Below are 18,763 nucleotides of genomic sequence, written 5' to 3'. Positions count from 1 at the left end.
GAAGGACAGTTGGGTTGCCTCTACTTTGTGGCCATTATGAATAATGCCGCTATGAGGATTCATGTACATATTTTCATGTAAACCTAGGCTTTCATTTCTCCTATGTTAGTACTCAGGAATGGAATTTCTAGGTCATATTATCTGTGTTTTTTTGTGTGTGTGTAGGCATAGAAATTGATCACTTTAAAAGTTACTCTTCATGGAGTAAGAAGAGTAAGTTTTAACTTACTAGAGTTAAAACTGGTGTTCATGGACACCCCAGGGATGAATTCAGGAGACCTCCTGACCCAGAAAGTGTTTGTGAAGTTATGGTTCCTTTACATTGTTTCCTGGGGAGATGTTCTATCAGACTCTTTTCAGCTTGGCATGACTTGGTCATGATTTGGGAAGAGAGGGAACTTATGTGTCAAGACTCACTATGAATCGGTAAGTGCAATGTCCAGCCTGCAGCTGAGAACACTGGGGGTGGGAGGCTGACAAAGCTCACATTCTGTAGTTGGTAAGCAGTGAGTGAGGTCAAGATTTGAATGTCAGTCTGGCCTCTGGGCTTCCCAAGTGTCACCAGTGGTAAAAACAAAATAAAAAACCCACCTGCTGGTGCAGGAAACATAAGAGATGCAAGTTTGATCCCTGGGTCTGGACGATCCCCTGGAGGAGGGCATGGAGCCCACTCCAGTATTCTCGCCTGGAGAATCCCACGGACAGAGGAGCCTGGCGGGCTACAGTCCATGGGGTCACAGAGAGTCGGACATGACTGAGTGGTTGAGCACACATGTACGCACTGACCTCGGAGCAGCTGTACGCAGTCAGCCTCTTCCAGGCTGTGGGATCTGGCTCCTGGCCTGAAGTCCCAGCTGCTGTTTCTCACCAGGAGCTTGGAGGCACAGGCCTCCAAAAGAGATCATTGCAGCGAGAGCCTGTTGGGTCCTCTCTACTTGGAGCTCAGCAGTAATCAGATTGTAGACTTTGGATGCAAACTCAAATGTGTGAGTGTGGCTTCTAAGCCCTGAAAACTGGGTGTCTGTGTGTCTGACACGTCAAGGGTGCGCTCCGAGAGGAAGGGCAACAGCAGCAGCAGCGTCACCACAGTGAGAACACCCACTGCCATTCCTGGAGCGTCTTCTTTGATCTAGGCACTTGTACCTTTTATCAGAGTCTTCATGACAGCACTGCTGGGTCTGTACCAGCAGTGTTCCCATTTCAAAATCGGAAAATCAAGGGGTATAGGGCTCAAACGAATTTCCTGGGAAAGCTCTAGCTCGAAGACACTCTTGTACCAGGAGACTGGGCAGAAGGTCTCTGGGGATCCCAGTCTCTTCCCTAAACCCAGGACACCAGTTCACTTAAAGCTGGGGCAAGCTGGTTTGGGCTTCTCTATCCCAGGGTTCAGCGCTGAGAAATACCCAGACACATGGGCAGTTACTCAGTCAGCATGAGTACAGCTGGCATCTAGTGGGTCCTCAATACATGTTTATCAACTACATGAATGAGCTGATTAGTCAAGCCTGGTCACTTTGCCCTTAAGGAATCTGCTATCCTGTTCAAAAAAAAAAAAAAATACAGCCTCATTTACAAATCTTGAAATTCTTTCTGCCTTTATAGTTATTTAATCGTTTCAGGAATGTTAGATAGATTTCTATTTATTTGGAAAATCAGATTTTTTTTTTAAAGACAACTCTGTGCCAGGAGCGGGGTTCGGAGGTTGCACCTGCACTCAAAAGGCAAGGATGTCATGACTGATTAGTGATGCTTCCCCTGAGGGCAGGATGGGGAGCAAAAGCTTGGCCGTCACAATAGCCAGTCTCCTTCCCCAGGTGGTTTTCTGACCCTCTACAAGTTTATTGGTCATCTCCACGCTGACAGATCGCTGGCCTGGTTCTCTTGCTGAACCATTGCAGGCTCTGATCCACTAAATTCTCACCACACTGAGCTGAACCATTCCCACAGGCACTAAATCCTATTTTAGGGTCCAAGCTATTTAAGAAATACATATGTTGGCTCCAGTTCATTTGACGGAAGCTGTGTATCCAGCTCCTAGACACACTTCAACCTTCTCCTTTACTTCTCCAAACTCAATGATTCAAGGTCCTTTCAGTGTCTAAATCTTTTTTATTCTTCAAATTTCTCAGCAGCCCAGCAATGTGTCACTGCATTGTGCAGTCATAAAAATAATATTAATGTTACATGGTGCGAGACGACACTCATACCACATTCTGTGGATGAAAAATATTGAGTGTGTCAACATGTTCAAGGCCTAAAAAGAGAGCTTCATCATTCTACCCACAGTCTCTGTAAGTACTGTATACATTTCAATTCTTTATGTGTGGAACTTAATGAGTTTGGATTCTTTGCCTCATTGGTTATAGCAATGGGAAATAAAACAAAGGGAAAAGGCATAACTTTCCCACGTTCAAACTTTAAATGTATCAAATCTTTAAAACAAACTAAACAGAAATGATCACTAAAATTTATAGGAGAAGTGACATATGATTTGAATTTCCAAAATACATTTTGGGTTTGTTACAAGTTCTTCCAAGTCAGGAATGCCATGTTTGGCTATCACACACATTCAATAACTTCTCCACTGCCCAAGTCCTAGAAGAACTGAGGAGTAACACAAAGAAACTGGTGAGCTAAGACAGTTGTTTAGTCGCTAAGTTGTGTCTGACTCTGCGACCCTATGAACTGTAGCCCACCAGGCTCCTCTGTCCATGGGGTTCTTCAGGCAAGAATACTGGAGTGGTTAAGCCATTCCCTTCTCCAGGGGATCTTCCTGACCCGAGGATTGAACCCACATCTCCTGTTTGGCAGGTGGCTTCTTTACCACTGAGCCACCTGGGAAGCAATATTCAATTCAGTGTAACAGGTACTTATTGAGGTCCTATGACGTGCCAGGACCCATGCTCAGCATTGGGGACTTAAGAGATGAATCAGACACTGATACTGCATCCATCCAGGTGAGATGAGATGGTTCAGGAGGAAGAGTAGGAGGGAAATGAAAGAAAATTTTAAGAAATGGAATGAAAAAGACCCAGCTATTAGGGTAATGACATTGGTTATGACAAGAAACACATTCATTGCTTATTGAAGACAGGTGAGGGGTGGGAACTGTCTGAACATTATCCTATTTGACCGTCACTGCAACCTGTGACAGACGTCACCACCACACACACACACCCATTTTAAAAATGAGAAAACTGAGGCACAGAAACAGTATATGGCTTCTCCAAGGTATTCCAGAACCTAGTAACAGAGCCAGGATCAGCCCTCAGGCAGAACAGCTTCTCAGCTCCATAGCCAGTACGCACATTTGATGTGACAAGCAGGGGTCGGGGGTGGGGGTGGGAGAGGAACATTTTGCCTGGGCACCTAAGATGATGGAGTTAAGATCAACTGTGAAATCAGGATGAAAAGGAAAAGTCGGTTTGGAGGACCAGAAGGCAGCCAATTTAAGGATGAGTTAAACTAGAGAAGAAAGAGGAAGAGAGAATAGACTTTACCCCTGCTTCTCCTTCACAGCAAACTCCCGGTGGTGGACTCCTGGGACGATGCCAGCCTCAAGTTAGGGAGAGTTGGCCCCACTGTTTCTTGGTAACCTGGCAGGTAGAGACACAGGGTCGCTGCTACCCTGTAGAACTAATTCAGGACCCGTTGACTCCCTGTCAGGATCATCCTTTCAAATTTGCTTAAATTGGGGTTATTAGTCTAATTCAATGTTCCGATCATTTAGTCGATAGATACTGCTTTAAGGGCCAGAATTTTTTTTAAAAAGGGAATAAAACCTTGGACTGATTCGGAGCTAAGGAAATGAAGACGGTTCAAGCCTCCTCCATGGCAATTGTCAATTTTGCTTTTGTCCCTCCTAGTCCGAGTCAGTATGAACTGCTGGGGAATGATAATTTTGTCTTTTTATTCTCTTTCAGGTAATACACTGAGATTTCTTGGTAGCATTATGATATTAAAGGATCCATACTGGGTGATGATTTCCACTGGGAATTACTTCCAAACATTTTGGTAATTACACAAAGTGAAAAGGACTATTATGTTTGTGGAAATACACGTGTTCACAGGATATCGTTTGGCTTGCTTTGGTAGGTGTCGTTCCTTCACGCTGGCAAAAGATGGAGCTTCTCATCCTTTGAATGTGCAGCATGGGTTGCAAGTCCCCAAGCTGGGACCAAATGGCTATAAGGAAAGGACAAAAGGGAACTTTCTGGAATTCTCAGAGGGCTTGGTCTTCCAGCCATCATTACCAGTCATCTCGGACCGTTGCCCTCATTACTTCTCACAGCAGCTTCTCAGGAAGGGCAAGCCTCTCCCCTCACCACAGCAGGAATCCGGCATTCCTCGGCATGGTCCCCACCACCTGACATGATCCAAGCTCAGGAAGTGTCCGCTTAAGAGGCAAGTGGGGGCGTCATCTCATGGGGTGGCACAGAGACACCCCTGAGAATAACAGGAGGCGGCGGGGGTTTGAGGGGATGGGTAGGGAGACATGTGGCCCTTCTGCCCACTCTCAGGGTAGCATGTGGCTGCCGAGGGCATGGAGACGCATCTGTGAGGCAGGACCCACATGAGTGAAATCAGCGGTGTGAGTCAGGCCCTTGTCCGCCCTGGTTTCCTTTGCTTTGCTTTCTGGCCACAAGATGAAATCTCTCCCCATGCACTGGTACATTTTATAAGAAAACACAGGTCACACAGAACCACAGGCCTGAGTCTGAGAAAGGGAATGGTCGATAGATTTAAAGCCACCGGCTCTGCAGAGCAGCAGAGCGGCAGCAGGCCGGACCCCCAGATGTCTCTGAGAACACTGGAGTCCATGTGCCCAGAGGACAGAGCCTGTTACCTTGGGGAGGAATGATCAGGGATTAGGCGGATGTTTCTCCCTTGAATCTGATGAAAATTGGGAATGAGACTTTGGAAAAAGTAGAACAAAAGTTGATTTGCTGCACATATTATTTCATTCATCTGTATATCATTTATAGAAAATAATATATATATAATAAAGTATATTTTATTATATATAGTATAACATATATAAAATAATAAAAATATATAGAGTATCATTTATAGAAAACAAGACCATCCAGTTAACAGCCCACAGTCCCTTGCAACCTGCCTAAAGTGAGTCCCTGGGGAGGGGACACACCAGTTTATCAGAGATGGCCCTAAGCAGACTGGCTTACAGGGGCCGTCAGCAACCGACAGACCACGGCCCTGCAGCTGGTGCCATGGTGGAGCTGTGTGGGCATGGGGATTCGACAGGGAGGAGCTGGGAAGACTTGGCGGGGCATGTAGGCTGGGCCTGAAAGGATGAGGAGGAGTTCCTTGGGTGGGCGAGGGGAGGAAGGGAACACAGACTGAAGGGACAGCATGCGCAAGGCAGCGAGCAGGGAGAGGCCATGTGTGTTTGTGGAATAATGCTCCACTTAGCCGGACTCTGACGTCAGAAAGAGGGAAAGGAGAGGAGACTGGCAGGGTGACTTGAAGACTTGGAGCTGATGCACTAGGCAAGGTAGAGCCATCGGTATTTTTAAGCAGGTGAGGATACTTTAGAAAAGGGGAATGTCCTGGAGGCAGTAGGAGGATGCTGGAGTTGGGAAACAGTTGTGAGATCCTGCAGCGGTCCAGGAAGGAGAGGCGAGGGACAGAAAGAGGACAGAGGCTTTGACCATGCAGAGCAGAGAATGTCTCAGAGAGTGGGTCGTGAGGAGCTTCCGGGGATGCACTGGGTGTGAGGTAGGAGAGGGAGCTGAGCATCCTTTATAACTGCTTGAAAAGGCACCGATTGAAACAGATGCCGTCTCCTTAAGTTTGACTGTCATGTGTCAGTAGGATGCATTCCTTTCTCCTGTGTCTTCTTGACCTTTGGTGTCTATTAGCAACAAGGGATTCATTCATCCATTCATTGCTAGTGCCCTAGGCTGAGTCCAAACCGTTCCCCAGGCAGAAGTTGGTCAGGTTTGCTTCTGCTGTATTCATCCCACCCTCCAAAACAATAAAGCCAAAGCACATTGAACCGTATCAGCTAAGCTCAGAACAGGAAAGGAGACTCGTTGATAACTCCATGACACGTGCACACACTCATTATGCTCAGAAACCTCACAGATGAAGTGCAAACAAGTAATCATTGGGTTTGGAAAGACCCAGGATGAAGGATCAGATTTGGGTTCTGTTGCTCCTCCTAGGAGATTAGGGAATCTTCTCTCTACCACTCTCCAGTTCATCTTTGCAAGAAATTAATATTCTTAAAGGCCAAACTTGTGGCTTCATTTTTCATCTTGACAGCTTCTGAAATGCAGATAGATTTTGCATCAGATCAGCTTTTTTCCCCTTTGTTTTGGGGTGAGTTTCATTTTGTTCCACAAGCACCTGTGTGCAGACCAGTGAAATGCCTGTGAAATGAGCTTGTGAGGACAAGGGGATTTGATTGCAATGTGAAGCTCTGCTAACTGGACACTGGGGGAGCCTGTAGCCTGCTGTGAGCTGGATTTGTCCCCCTGGGTGATGGGCATCCTTCTGTGCAGAATGGGGCAAATTGTTGTGTTGGATGCAGCTGGAGGCAACAGGATTTAAGGATCAGAACTTGTGTATAGACATTTTCTGTTAAAAAATTTAAACAGTGCACATTTCTACTTTATAAATTTCCACTGTACCAGCTCTGCCACCTACTAGCTAAGCCTCTGCCAGCCACTCTTCCTGTGTTTTGGTTTCCCCATCTGCACCTTGTATTATAAGTTCAGATGTTTTCTAGACATGCCCTGAATTAAAGGGGCATTTAAAAAAAATCTCTGATTTAGTGCCACATGACTTTTTTGGTTCCCCGTAATGCGGCAAGCCCTGGGAATAGAAAGTTCGATCGATACGGCATTTCCTTCAAAAGACTCACAAGCTATTAGTGAAGCAGGGGAGTGAATCAATAAGTTTAGAGAGCATGGTGATGAGAGCTGTGCTCAAGATGGAGTGGGCATAGAGAGAGCACCGAGGAGGGGCAACTCCGCCAGCCTGGGAAGTCAGAGGTCACCTGGAACCTGGTCAGACACAGGGAAGCAGAATCTGAGTTTTGAAGGATAAGCAGGGGTTGGTTGGATGGCAAATGAGGAAGCTCCCCAACACCTGGCACTCCAGGTGAAGGTGGGACAACAGCACAGAGCCTATGATTTCACATGAAGGGAAGGGCAGGTGGTAAGTCCCCGAGGGATGGAGTAGACACAGGGAAGTGGGCAGTGGAGAGATCAGAGATGTGGGCAAGGGTATTGTGGGATGAGAGACAAGGGAATGGGGACATTTGGAGGTCTAAGTTTCCTCCTCTGGGATCTTACTTCTGGAACTGATATACAAGGAGCCAGACAGGTGAGAAATGATGAATGTGATAATTCTGAGCAGGTGATTGATTACTCTGAGAGAAGAGCTTTATTATAAAATGAACTGGAGATTGGGACATTGCCGGACCTCTATCCTGCTTCATCAGGCAGGAGTATAAGGGCAAGTCTCAAGCCCAGCCTGGGGCTTGCTCAGAACCCAGAAGCAGGAGCTGTGTCTGGATGGAGAATATGAAAGGGAAAGAATGAAGAATGGAGCTGGAACACCGATGTTGAGTTGCAGGGGTCAGATCTAACAGTAAACATGGCCTGAAGGAGGTTCCAGACCCACAAGCATTTCGTGACTCATTTTCCTGTAAGAAGAATGAGTAAGGGTTGTTCACAGAGGGGCAGAAGTTCTCATCCCAGCAGGACACGCCTGCCCTATATGGGAGACATTCTCTATGCATTGAAGAACAAGGCAAAGAAAGAGGAAGAACAGCTTCTCCCTTCTTGGCAAAGTGTGGGTGCTGGGAGAAATGCCCACCTTTTGCTGTGAGCAGAGGTGTCAGCCATCAGTTAGGCATTCGGCATTTCTACCAGATATGGGAGTGGCACTGGGGACCTGTCAGGCCAGTAGAGTCACACCTTGAGGACATCCAAGCAGGGAGCAACTTTACAGTTCAAGTCAAGAGGAGGCTGAGCTCAATTCACTAGCCTTGCAGAGCTTCTCATGGCTGCTATGAAACTCATCCAAGGCCTAGCCTTAAACAGCATGTAACAGAAATAATGAAAAAGTTACAGAATGAGAACTGGACACTGAAAGAAGAAAAATCAGGCAAGGTATACATGAAAATGAAAACTAATAAAGACAGAGAAGAATAAAGCAGATAAAAGAGGGAAGAGGAGGAAGAATGGCCAGAGGGCCCCAAGCAGCTGGAAGGAATGTCGGAAAGGAGGGGAAGGTCCGTTGCCTTCACCGCCGCATGAAGACTGTCTCTCAGATGTCTCCCTGCCTCGGCCTTCCTCTCAGGGAGCTCCCGAATACTCACTGAAGCAGAGAACAGGAGATGAATTAAATGTCACCAGATATCCTGAAAACACGGAATCATTAGTGACAAAGGAAGCATTCTTGAGGAGAGAAGGGGCCCTGTAATCAGTTCCCCAGAAAAGCTCTACAACAAGTGAAAAAGAGCAATGGCACAGGGATGGGAATCCCAGGGGTGGACCTCCCAACTCTGAGGCCAGGACTGTGAGGGCTGATAAAGCAGTGTGTCTGAAACAGAGCTGAGGGCTGGGAGAGCTCCACTGCCTGGTGTCCACCAGGCATCTGGGGCCAGGGTTCTTTGAGGAGCTCAGCTTTAGCTGGAAACCAAGCAGTAAGCCTTGAGCCAGGTTTGACCTGTTTCTCTAGAGGTGACATGTCCAAGAAGGACCACTGGACCTGAAGGGTGTTGATGAACTGCAAACATGCAAAAATACCCAGACATTTGACAGGTTCAGGGCATGAGAGTGATACAGAGCAGACACTCAAAGACACTGAGAAGTAACAGGCAAAACAAGAGATTCCCTTTGCCATGGTGGCCCTATGCTGCTTTCCATCTCTACCTGAGACCACTTCTCACTGGGAAGAACAGTTCCCAGCATTTACGATGGGACTCTGAGGGAACTGTGATAGGGTGAGCATGAGACTCACAGATATACATAAGAAACTAGTGATTACCAGAGGGCAGGGGCAAGCAGAAGGGGCAGCACAGGGGGAGGGGGTTAAGAGACAGAGACTGGAATATAAATCAAACTACAAGCATATACTGTAAAACACAGGGGACACAGCGAATATTTTATAATAACCATTAATGGAGTATACCCTTTGAAAAGCATGGATTACTATATTGTACCTCTGTAATTTATATAATATTATATATCAACTATATTTCAATTGGGGTTCCCTAATGGCTCAACGGTAACGAATCAGCCTGCAATGCAGGAGACCCAGATTCAATCCCTAGGTTGGGAAGATCCCCTGGGGAAGGGCATGGCTACCCACCCCAGTATTTTTGCCTGTAGAATCCCATGGACACAGGAGCCTGCCAGGTTACAGTCCATAGGGTCGCAAAGAGTTGGATATGACTGAAGTGACTGAGCATGCACACATAGGAACGTCAACGAAAAAAAAAATATTGTGGGATAAAAAAGAATTCCAATGGCCGCTTCAGATCAGAACTCTAGTTCTGAACTATCTCTTCAGCACCTAGAGCTCCACTGTCAACAGAGCTCCCGTGTAAAACTATAGAATAGACCCTTTACAAGGCTGGGGTTCTTAATGCCATTTTGCTTTCCTTTGAGATCAAAAGTATGGAAAGCTCTTGGGCACCACTGTGAGCTCTCCAGGGTGCTGACCATGTTCTTCAGACAGATTTCGGTTCTCTAGGATCCTGGCTCCTACAGCACGGCAGCTCTCCTGGATTCCAACTTTAACTATTTTTATTATGCCTTTTCCCACCCTTTGGATGGGAAAGACTCCAATACTTGAGCCACTTGATGTGAAGAGATGACTCATTTGAAAAGACCCTGACGCTGGGAAAGATTGAAGGTGGGAGAAGAAAGGGACAACAGAGGATGAGACGGTTGGATGGCATCACCGACTCAACGGATATGAGTTTGAGTAAACTCCCAGAGTTGGTGATGGACAGGGAGGCCTGGCATGCTGCAATCCACGGGGTTGCAGAGTTGGACACGACTGAGCGACTGAACTGAACCCTTTGGATATCTGAATCCCCGTCTTAGCTTGGTGCTCTGCCTTCAAACGGTTTAGTCAGAAGCAGAGCAACGGTCTCTTTTAAATAACTATAAAACAGTGTTTTTACTGAGCCGTGAAGCATTGTTATAGTTGAAGACACCATCGCAGCAATCACCAGGCACCATTTACTCAGCACATACTATGCACTATTAAGAAGTTTAGCTGCATTCTCTCTCGAATTTCATCATCACCTTGTATTATCAGGTATTATCACCATTTTGCAAATGAGAAAATGGAGGCTCACTGAGGTTAAACTATTTTGCTTCAGATACACTGTAGAAAAGCAATAAACATGTGCCGTGCTTAGAACAATGCCAATTAACTAGTAAAAACACAATAAATGTTAGTTGCTGGTAGTTTTTCTTTTTATACTGTGTTGCTATTGACTTAAATATTGAGCCCCCCACAGAGAGGGATGAAAATATACTCTGATAGCTCTCCCTTTCTTCCTCCAAATATCTTTTGAAGGAGTGACAGACAAACTCGAATGGATTTTTTTTCCAAGAGAAGAGAAAAAGAATTATCAATCAAACATGATCTATTGGTTTGGGAGTCACAGAGAGTTTGAGAGGAGACTTAAAAGGAATAGACTCTTAACTGTAGCATGAGCTTATGGATGATTATACTTCACAGCTGTTCCAATGTGCTCTTCCCCTTCTGGATTAATCTGCTCAACCCTCAGCCCTTGGAGGGAGCGACCCTACAAACGTGTATCCTTGCCCCAAGGGGCACAGCTCCCTGGGCTGGAGATGGACACACCCCAAAGGGGAACCAACTTGTAATTAAGGCTGAACCAAACATAGTTACCTTTTGGGAATTTGGAATTGAGATTCTGAGGGACGGGATATGTTTGTTGCAAGGCAAAAAGACGTTGACACAGAGAAAGCCAGCCAAGTTACAATACTGGCCAAGCTCACAGGAGGAAGGCCCAGGGACTCCTGTTGCTGAGGTCCCTGGAACAGTCCCGAATCCTCCCATACCTGAGGTCTGGTGAACTGTCTTTCTCTGGAGACCTGGAAAACCACTTGGTATTTTTATTCTCTCAGTTGATGGATTGGGTTTCTATTCCCTCCAAGCAAACGAATCTTTGCCAAAACCTATGGTCATCCTGTTGGAGAAGGCAATGGCACCCCACTCCAGTATTCTTGCCTGGAAAATCCCATGGACAGAGGAGTCTGGTAGGCTGCAGTCCAGGGGGTCGAGAAGAGTTGGACACGAATGAGCGACTTCCCTTTCACTTTTCACTTTCATGCATTGGAGAAGGAAATGGCAACCCACTCCAGTGTTCTTGCCTGGAGAATCCCAGGGATGGGGGAGCCTGGTGGGCTGCCGTCTACAGAGTCGGACACGACTGAAGCGACTTAGCAGCAGCAGCAGAACAAGTGAAGAGGTGTTCCCTCATGCTCCTGGAGAGGGCTTCTCTGCGGCTTCCAGCATGGCCTATTTATGAGATGCTGACCCCACGTGGGAGGCAAGCATATGGTTCTCTACTGTGTTGGACACTGAGCCCTCTGAGCTGTTGCTGTAGACACTGACATTACTGCAGGCGCTGGACTCCAGACACCTACATGTGGAACATGACTGGAGACCTCATTTTCTCACTTACCACATGGGTGATTATTTAAAGATTACCCTGCCCAGAGCGATTTCTCTGTTGCTCTCATTAAATCATATCAAGGGCCCACATCACTCACTTTAAGCACTAGGAATTTCAACAAAGTTGAAATGATGCCATCTAAATTTACTCAACTACAAATGCTCAATAAAGGCGATTTGGCTTTGGGAAAAAAAAAAGAGGTTTCACTTGGGTTCGTAAATGTGACACTCAGCCTCAGCTTACTCTCCAATGGGATGCCGATTTAAAATGTAAATTATTTAAATTGCCCCAGACCTGTGCCCACGTTTCTTATTCTAAGGCAGTGACACATACATTACAAATACATTATTCATGTGTTAGGCACCCATTATACACACATCGATGCTGCCAAAGGCATAACCAGTCAGGAAAGAGGCTATTGCATATTACAGACAAATCTAGATACTCTCAAATCCCCCCCCTTTCTTGCCTTCAAGCTCTGTTTGAAAGGAAATATCCTTCACAGATATTACCTATGTCCCCAACTCCCACAGATGCGTGTGCTCCTTGGAGGGGTCTGTTTGAAAGCATTGGCTCTGCTAACTGCTGCAGGCTGTTAGTATATCCAGATACTATCTTGTGACCCTCACCTATGACCTTCCAATACTCTGCTAGACAGTGTGGGTTCACTCTGATATCCTAAAGGGCTTGCAGAAAGCAAACATGATGACTCAGAACGCTCATCCCTTCAATAAGAGGTGATTTATTATGCTTACCTAGAAGGATTCTTGTCGCTGTGTGAACGCTCACGTGCATCAGGAAGAAATTACTTCTGCAGACTGTGAGAGCATCAGTAGGCAGATGCCAGGACATACCTTTTGTTAAAAAGTTCCCTGGCATCGGCTGGTACTTTGTCCATCTGCCAATTGCTCAAATATGGAGTGAACTGTGGGGAGTCCCATGCCAAGCTTGCCCCCCCGCTGGATAAATTGCTGAAGTCAGGGCCAAGTGGTTTTCTTGATGGCTGTTAGGATATCCAGATTCAAAGCGGTTTTCTTGAAGTTGTGGAAGTATGGTGCTCTCCATGTCCCTTGATTTGTAAGAAATGCTCAGAATGGGAGAGGCAGGAGAGTGTGCTGATGATGGACTCAAGCCCTGGATTCAGATTGTGGCTGAGCCACGTACGGCTCTATGACTCCTTCAGTGGGAGTGTAATTGACCTACCGCATTATGTTAGATCCAGCCTCACATATAGTGATTCGGTATTTCTGTACATTATAAAAGTGATCATCAAGATAAGTCTTACCACCTGTCATCATACAAAGTTATTACAATATTATCGACTATATTCCCTACGTTGTACACTTCATCTCTGTGACTCATTTGTTTTGTAACGGAAGCTAGTGTCTCACGCTCTCCCTAAATCTCCCTACTTCACTCATCTTCCCATCTCCCTCCCCTCTGGCAACCGCTTGTTTGTTTTCTGTATTTGTGAGTCTGTTTCTGTTTGGTTATGTCTTTCCGTTTGTTTTACTTTTTGGATTGCACATCTAAGTGATACCATATGGTATTTGTCTTTCTTGGTCTGATATTTCATGTAGCATAATACCCTCCAGGTCCATCTACATGATCACAAATGGCAAGATTTTATTCTTTTTAATGACTGAATAATATTCCACTGTGTATGTATATATGTACGTATGTACACACATACGCACACACACATTCTTTGTCCATTCACCTTTTGATGGACACTTAGGCTGTTTCCATATCTTGGCTATTGTAAATAACATTTCAAGGAACACAGGGGTGCGGGTATCTTTTTGAATTTGTGTTTTTGTTTTCTTTAGAAAATTACCCAGAGGACGAACTTTTTTTCTTTCTCCACATTCCTTAGGATTATATAATAATAATGTATCCTGCCTAAGGACAGTCTTTGGATTCAACCTTCTGTTATCTTAAAATGTAAATTATGGGAGTAGGTCTGATGAGGTCTTTACAACCTCCAGACATTCTTTGGATTATATAACCTCATTGTTAACACTAGCAAGTGGGTACTCTTTCTGCCCCCTTCTGATGCCTATGTCAGAAGCTTTCTCTATCTCCTTTATACTTTAATAAACCTTTATTACACAAAAGCTCTGAGCGATCAAGCCTCGTCTCTGGCCCCGGATTGAATTCTTCTCCTCCTGGGGCCAAGAATCCCGGTGTATTTGCGTGATTCAACAACAAACTTTCAAAAGGAGAAGAAAGAAAATGGTCTTTGTTCAGATGCTATGATTATATTCTGAGAAAATTCAAAATTTTTTTTAGATATTCTTTAACAGGTTTGGGCTTCTCTGGTGGCTCAGAGAGTAAAGAATCTGCCTGCAATGCTGGAGGCACAGGTTCAGTCCCTAGGTTGGGAAGATCCCCTGGGGAAGGCAATGGCTACCCACTTCAGTATTCTTGCCTGGAGAATCCCATGGACAGAGGAGCGTGGCAGGCTAGAGTCCATGGGGTCACAAAGAGTTGGACACGATTGAGCGACTAATTTTTCTTTTTTAAAACAGGTTAGAAATGTTTTCTTCTATTCCTGATTTCCTAATACCATTGTGAAATAAAATTAATATTTTATGACAAGACAAGAAAAATTTAAACATGAAAAATTCTTGTCTGCCCTTTGGCCCCCTCTTCCCACATACTGTGCATTGTGTATCTGTGTTATACATGGACCAGCCTTCCCCTTCATGGAATACCAGTTCAACCATAAAGATCAGCATTCTCCCAGCACCAACAAGATAACTCCTTAAAAGATAACATTCTTTCTTGATCTTGTATAGGGCCACATGACCTGCCATGATGACACTTAGATCTGGTTACCATGTAAATTGTCAATAATATGTCATTGATGAACATCCCTCTGTCTCAAAAAATTTATATAACTCTTCCTTGACTTCTAACAGGTCTCAGAGTTTTCTGAGATGCTCTTCCTGGGCTATAATCCTCAAATTGACTTGAATAAAGTTTTTCATTTCTTTCTCAAAAAAAAAAAAAAAAAAAAAAATTACCCAGAAATGGAACTGCTGGACTGTATAGCATTTCTATTTTTAAATTCTGGAGGAGCCTCCAAACTGTTTCCACAGTGGTTATAGCAATTTACATCCCCACCAACAGGGCACAAGGGTTCCTGTTTCTTCACACCCTTGCCAACACTTATTTGCTATCTTTTTGGATAATGGCCATTTGACAAGTGTGAGACAGTACCACACTGCGGTTTTGATGTGCATTTCTCTGATGATTAGTGATGTTGAACATCTTTTCATGTGTCTGGTGGCCATTTGAGCGTCTTTTTTGTGGGTCCTCTGCACAATTTATTAATTGGGTTGTTTGGTGTTTTTTTTTTTTTTCTGACATTGTGTTATATGCGTTCTTTTCATACTTTGGATATTGATCAGTTATTGTTAAGTGGATGCTGCAACTTGTCAAAAGCTTTTTCTGAATATACTGAGGTGACTGTATGATTTTTATTCCTCAGTTTGTTAATGTGGTGTATCATGCAGACTGATTTGTGGACAGAAGCACCCAGGTGTCCTGGAAGCTCATCTCTCCAGTGCAGGACTCCTGGGCTGGGGAGCCAAATGTGGGGCTCAGAGCCCATGCTCTTTCAGGAGAATCTCTACAATTGTGATCATCTTCTCTTCTGTGGGTCACTTACCTGGCAGTGTGGGCTCAACTATACCATGTCTCTACCCCTCCTACCCATCTCATGGCGATTCCTTCTTTATACCTTTAGTTGTGGAAAATCTTTTCTTCTAGTTTTCAGGTCATTCTTATCAATAGTTGATCTGTAAATAGCTGTAATTTTGGTGTGCTTGTGGAAGGAGGTGAACTCAGGGTTTTCCCACCCCACCATTTTAGTCACCCACAATGACTATGCAACTTTGGACAATTTATTTGACCCCTTCAAGCTTCGATTTTATTGTTTTTATTTGGATGAGAGGGTGCATGTAAAGCACTTTGCCTCCTGCTTGGTACACAGTAAGTGCTCAATATATGTCTGTTCATGGTCGTGATGACTGTAGTGAGCTTCTTTATCTCAAGTTAGCTCTTCCCTAGTCTTTGTTTCCTGCTCTCCTTTCCTTACAGTAATTCTGAGGAATCTCCCTTTCCATTTAAAACCAGGAGGAAGGATTTTGAAAGCTAGCTTACTTTAAATCCCAGGAAGTCTTTATCACAATAATAATTAAAAATTATAATTTATCTGACTTGATGCCAGGCTCAAATTGTCTCCAAACCCCTCATAATGGTTAACTTTGAACAGTGCTGCAGGCAGAAAGAAAATGAAAAACCGAAACTTTTGTACTGCACCTACATAATTTTTTCCATTACATCTCTTTGTAATTACATTTAAAATTAATATTGTCCACAGGTCGAATTACTGAGGCTGGTAGGGAAAACAGTTAAAACATTTCAGGTGCTAATCTTGCTTCTCCAGGCTTTGGCTCTGCCTGCCTCTGGTAAGCCCATGGTTCCAAAATTATTTTTCATTGAAGAAACATAAAGAGATGATACAAACAGTAGAATATCTGTGCATGGGTATTTTATGTAAAGTGCTTAGAATGGCAAATATTTTACTTTCTGGGGTTGGGAGCTGAGAGGACATGCAAGGTTAGCCAGCCTGCTATGTTCTGCTTAAAATCGGTGATAAGAACACCTGTTCTGATGGACTTGGGAACAACATCCCTAAAGTAGACTGCTGTTCTCAAAATGTCAGAAAAGTTTCAAGTAGACTTGGGCTTATCAATGGGTTTTTTACACCTATGCTAAGCTTCTAACATCATGTTTTACCTATGCATCTGGAAATCACTCTTCTAAAAGCACAGGATTCAGCCAGCTATGAGTGCTCACGCAAATCTTTGGCTTTTGCAATGAACGTGGAATCAGAGAGATTACCATTTTTAAATCTAAGCACCAGCAAAGTTTGAAATCCATGTGAAAAGATGTGTTCTAGGATAGCGCTTTTCAAATTTTGATGTGGGTGTGAATCACCTGGAGGATCCTGTCAAAGTGCAGATTGTGACTCACTTCTGAGATGATGAATTACTGCCAATCCTCCAGGTACTCTCCACCCTGCTGCCCACAGACTCCACTTTGAATGACAGGGTTCTAGGATACACGTGGGTCTGCTCCTGGGCTTGAGCTCCCTGTGCACCACGGTGGCCTTCCACCTTGCAGAGGGACTAGCGCCTGTGCCACAGTGAATGACTGCTCCTCCTTCAGGCTGCCTGACTACTTGGGATGGCAAAGGGCCCGAGTCGCACTGATTACAAGACGGCCACGAAGGGCTGCACTCAGGAGACCTTGACTTGTCCTTGCACCCAATAGCTCAGGTTTGCAGGGTCCTGCCCTCTTGGGACATGAACGTTCTCAGGAAGAAGTGCCCCCTCTCATGAGAGCTAGTCTGACATTTTCCTCCTCTACTTTCCCATCACCTTCTTATCTCTTCTTCCATCACCATTTAAAGCCCCCTCTAACGCCTCCATTAAAATTTTGTTCTTATCTCTTCTTCAGTCTCATTTTTGTTTGACTTGCTGTGCCCTGCCATTGAGTTTAGCTTTTTTACTCTCCTTGGGTTTTTACCTTTTTCCCCAGTGTTCACAGCTTCCTTTCTTCTCTACCCAAGACTTTCACATATTATTTCTACACTCAGGTTTAGAAAGATCTGGGAAGCAAGAGTCAAATGGGAGTGGCACTGTTACACTGCTGCTGCTGCTAAGTCACTTCAGTCGTGTCTGACTCTGTGCGACCCCAGAGACGGCAGCCCACCAGACTCCCCCGTCCCTGGGATTCTCCAGGCAAGAACACTGGAGTGGGTTGCCATTTCCTCCTCCAATGCATGAAAGTGAAAGGTGAAAGTGAAGTCGCTCAGTTGTGTCCGACTCCTAGCAATCCCACGGACTGCAGCCTTCCAGGCTTCTCCGTCCATGGGATTTTCCAGGCAAGAGTACCTGGGGTGTGTACCAGGCAAGAGTGGGGTGCCATTGCCTTCTCTGTATCTAAATCTATAACCTCCTAAAATGATCACACCCTTTTACCCAGTCCTTCCACTCCTAGGCATTTATTAAGAAAACAGGCATAGACACAGAAAAGATAACCTGTACCAGATGTCCACTGCAGAATTGTTTATAACAGCAAAAAATTGTCTAAACTGGTGGTTAAGCAAATGACGGTATATCAAAACTACAGATATTATTTTGGCATTAAAGGTGAAAATACTCATCAAAGTGAAGTGAAGTAAGACAATGACACCAATGCACATATTAAAATTTCAATGTTATTAAGATATGTAAGTAAAAAACTAACAAGAAACATGCCCAGTTAGTAACAGTAATAGTTTCCTTTGGTTGATGGAATTATAGATGTTATTTTTATAACTTTTATATTTCCTATGTTTTCCACACTAGAACTGTTTTATTTAAAAAATCTTAATATTTAGGAAAATACCTTAAATATAAAAATGATTTACTTTATAAATTTAGATAACAGATCCCACTCACAGATAATGTAACTATTTGAATATTAGGGCAGCTTTGTACTCACATTAGAGTTTCCACTGAATATTGTAGAATACTAAAGCGAATAGCTGTAATAAATGTTCCCTCAGCAAAACTGTTTACACACAATCATAGGCTTTCAGACAAGGAACTGGGATATCATCTGCCTGCATCTTTTCCCTAAATATAGTAATGGCTTTTGCCAAATTCTCACATTCTTTCTCTAGTGACAAATTCATTTAAGATGCAATTCCTCAACTGGCTAGCAAACTAGCTTGACTATTTTTGGTATAATTACAGATAATTAGGCAGCGTCTCAGAGTAATGTGACTTTCCACCACTGTAAAGAAAGTAATTTGCACTTTCAGCGTGAGTCTCTTCTGTCTCTGCATTCTGCAGTATCAACATTTTGCCTTTCCCCTATTAGTTAATGCCTGACTCGGGGGGCTGAGGACTGCGCCAGGGTGGTGTCTTGAGGAAGGATTTATTATGAGAGGATCAAGCAATTAGAACATCCTTTGCAGTAACAGAGTTCCAGCAGTTGTTGGAT

At 44.4% G+C, this 18,763-nt stretch overlaps 1 protein-coding gene across 2 annotated transcripts in view; it reads right to left on the bottom strand.

Moving 5' to 3' along the window:
- The window catches only part of CDH13 (cadherin 13), a 1,019,154-nt gene that overhangs the window by 157,908 nt on the left and 842,483 nt on the right, over positions 1-18,763 (bottom strand). The gene's annotated exons all lie outside the window — the stretch shown is intronic.

The sequence above is a fragment of the Bos javanicus genome, chromosome 18 (genome assembly GCF_032452875.1).
Source record: "Bos javanicus breed banteng chromosome 18, ARS-OSU_banteng_1.0, whole genome shotgun sequence".
Classification (NCBI taxonomy): Eukaryota; Metazoa; Chordata; class Mammalia; order Artiodactyla; family Bovidae; genus Bos; species Bos javanicus.
The sequence above is the reverse complement of the archived record's forward strand: the minus strand, read 5'-3'. Positions and strand labels throughout refer to the sequence as shown.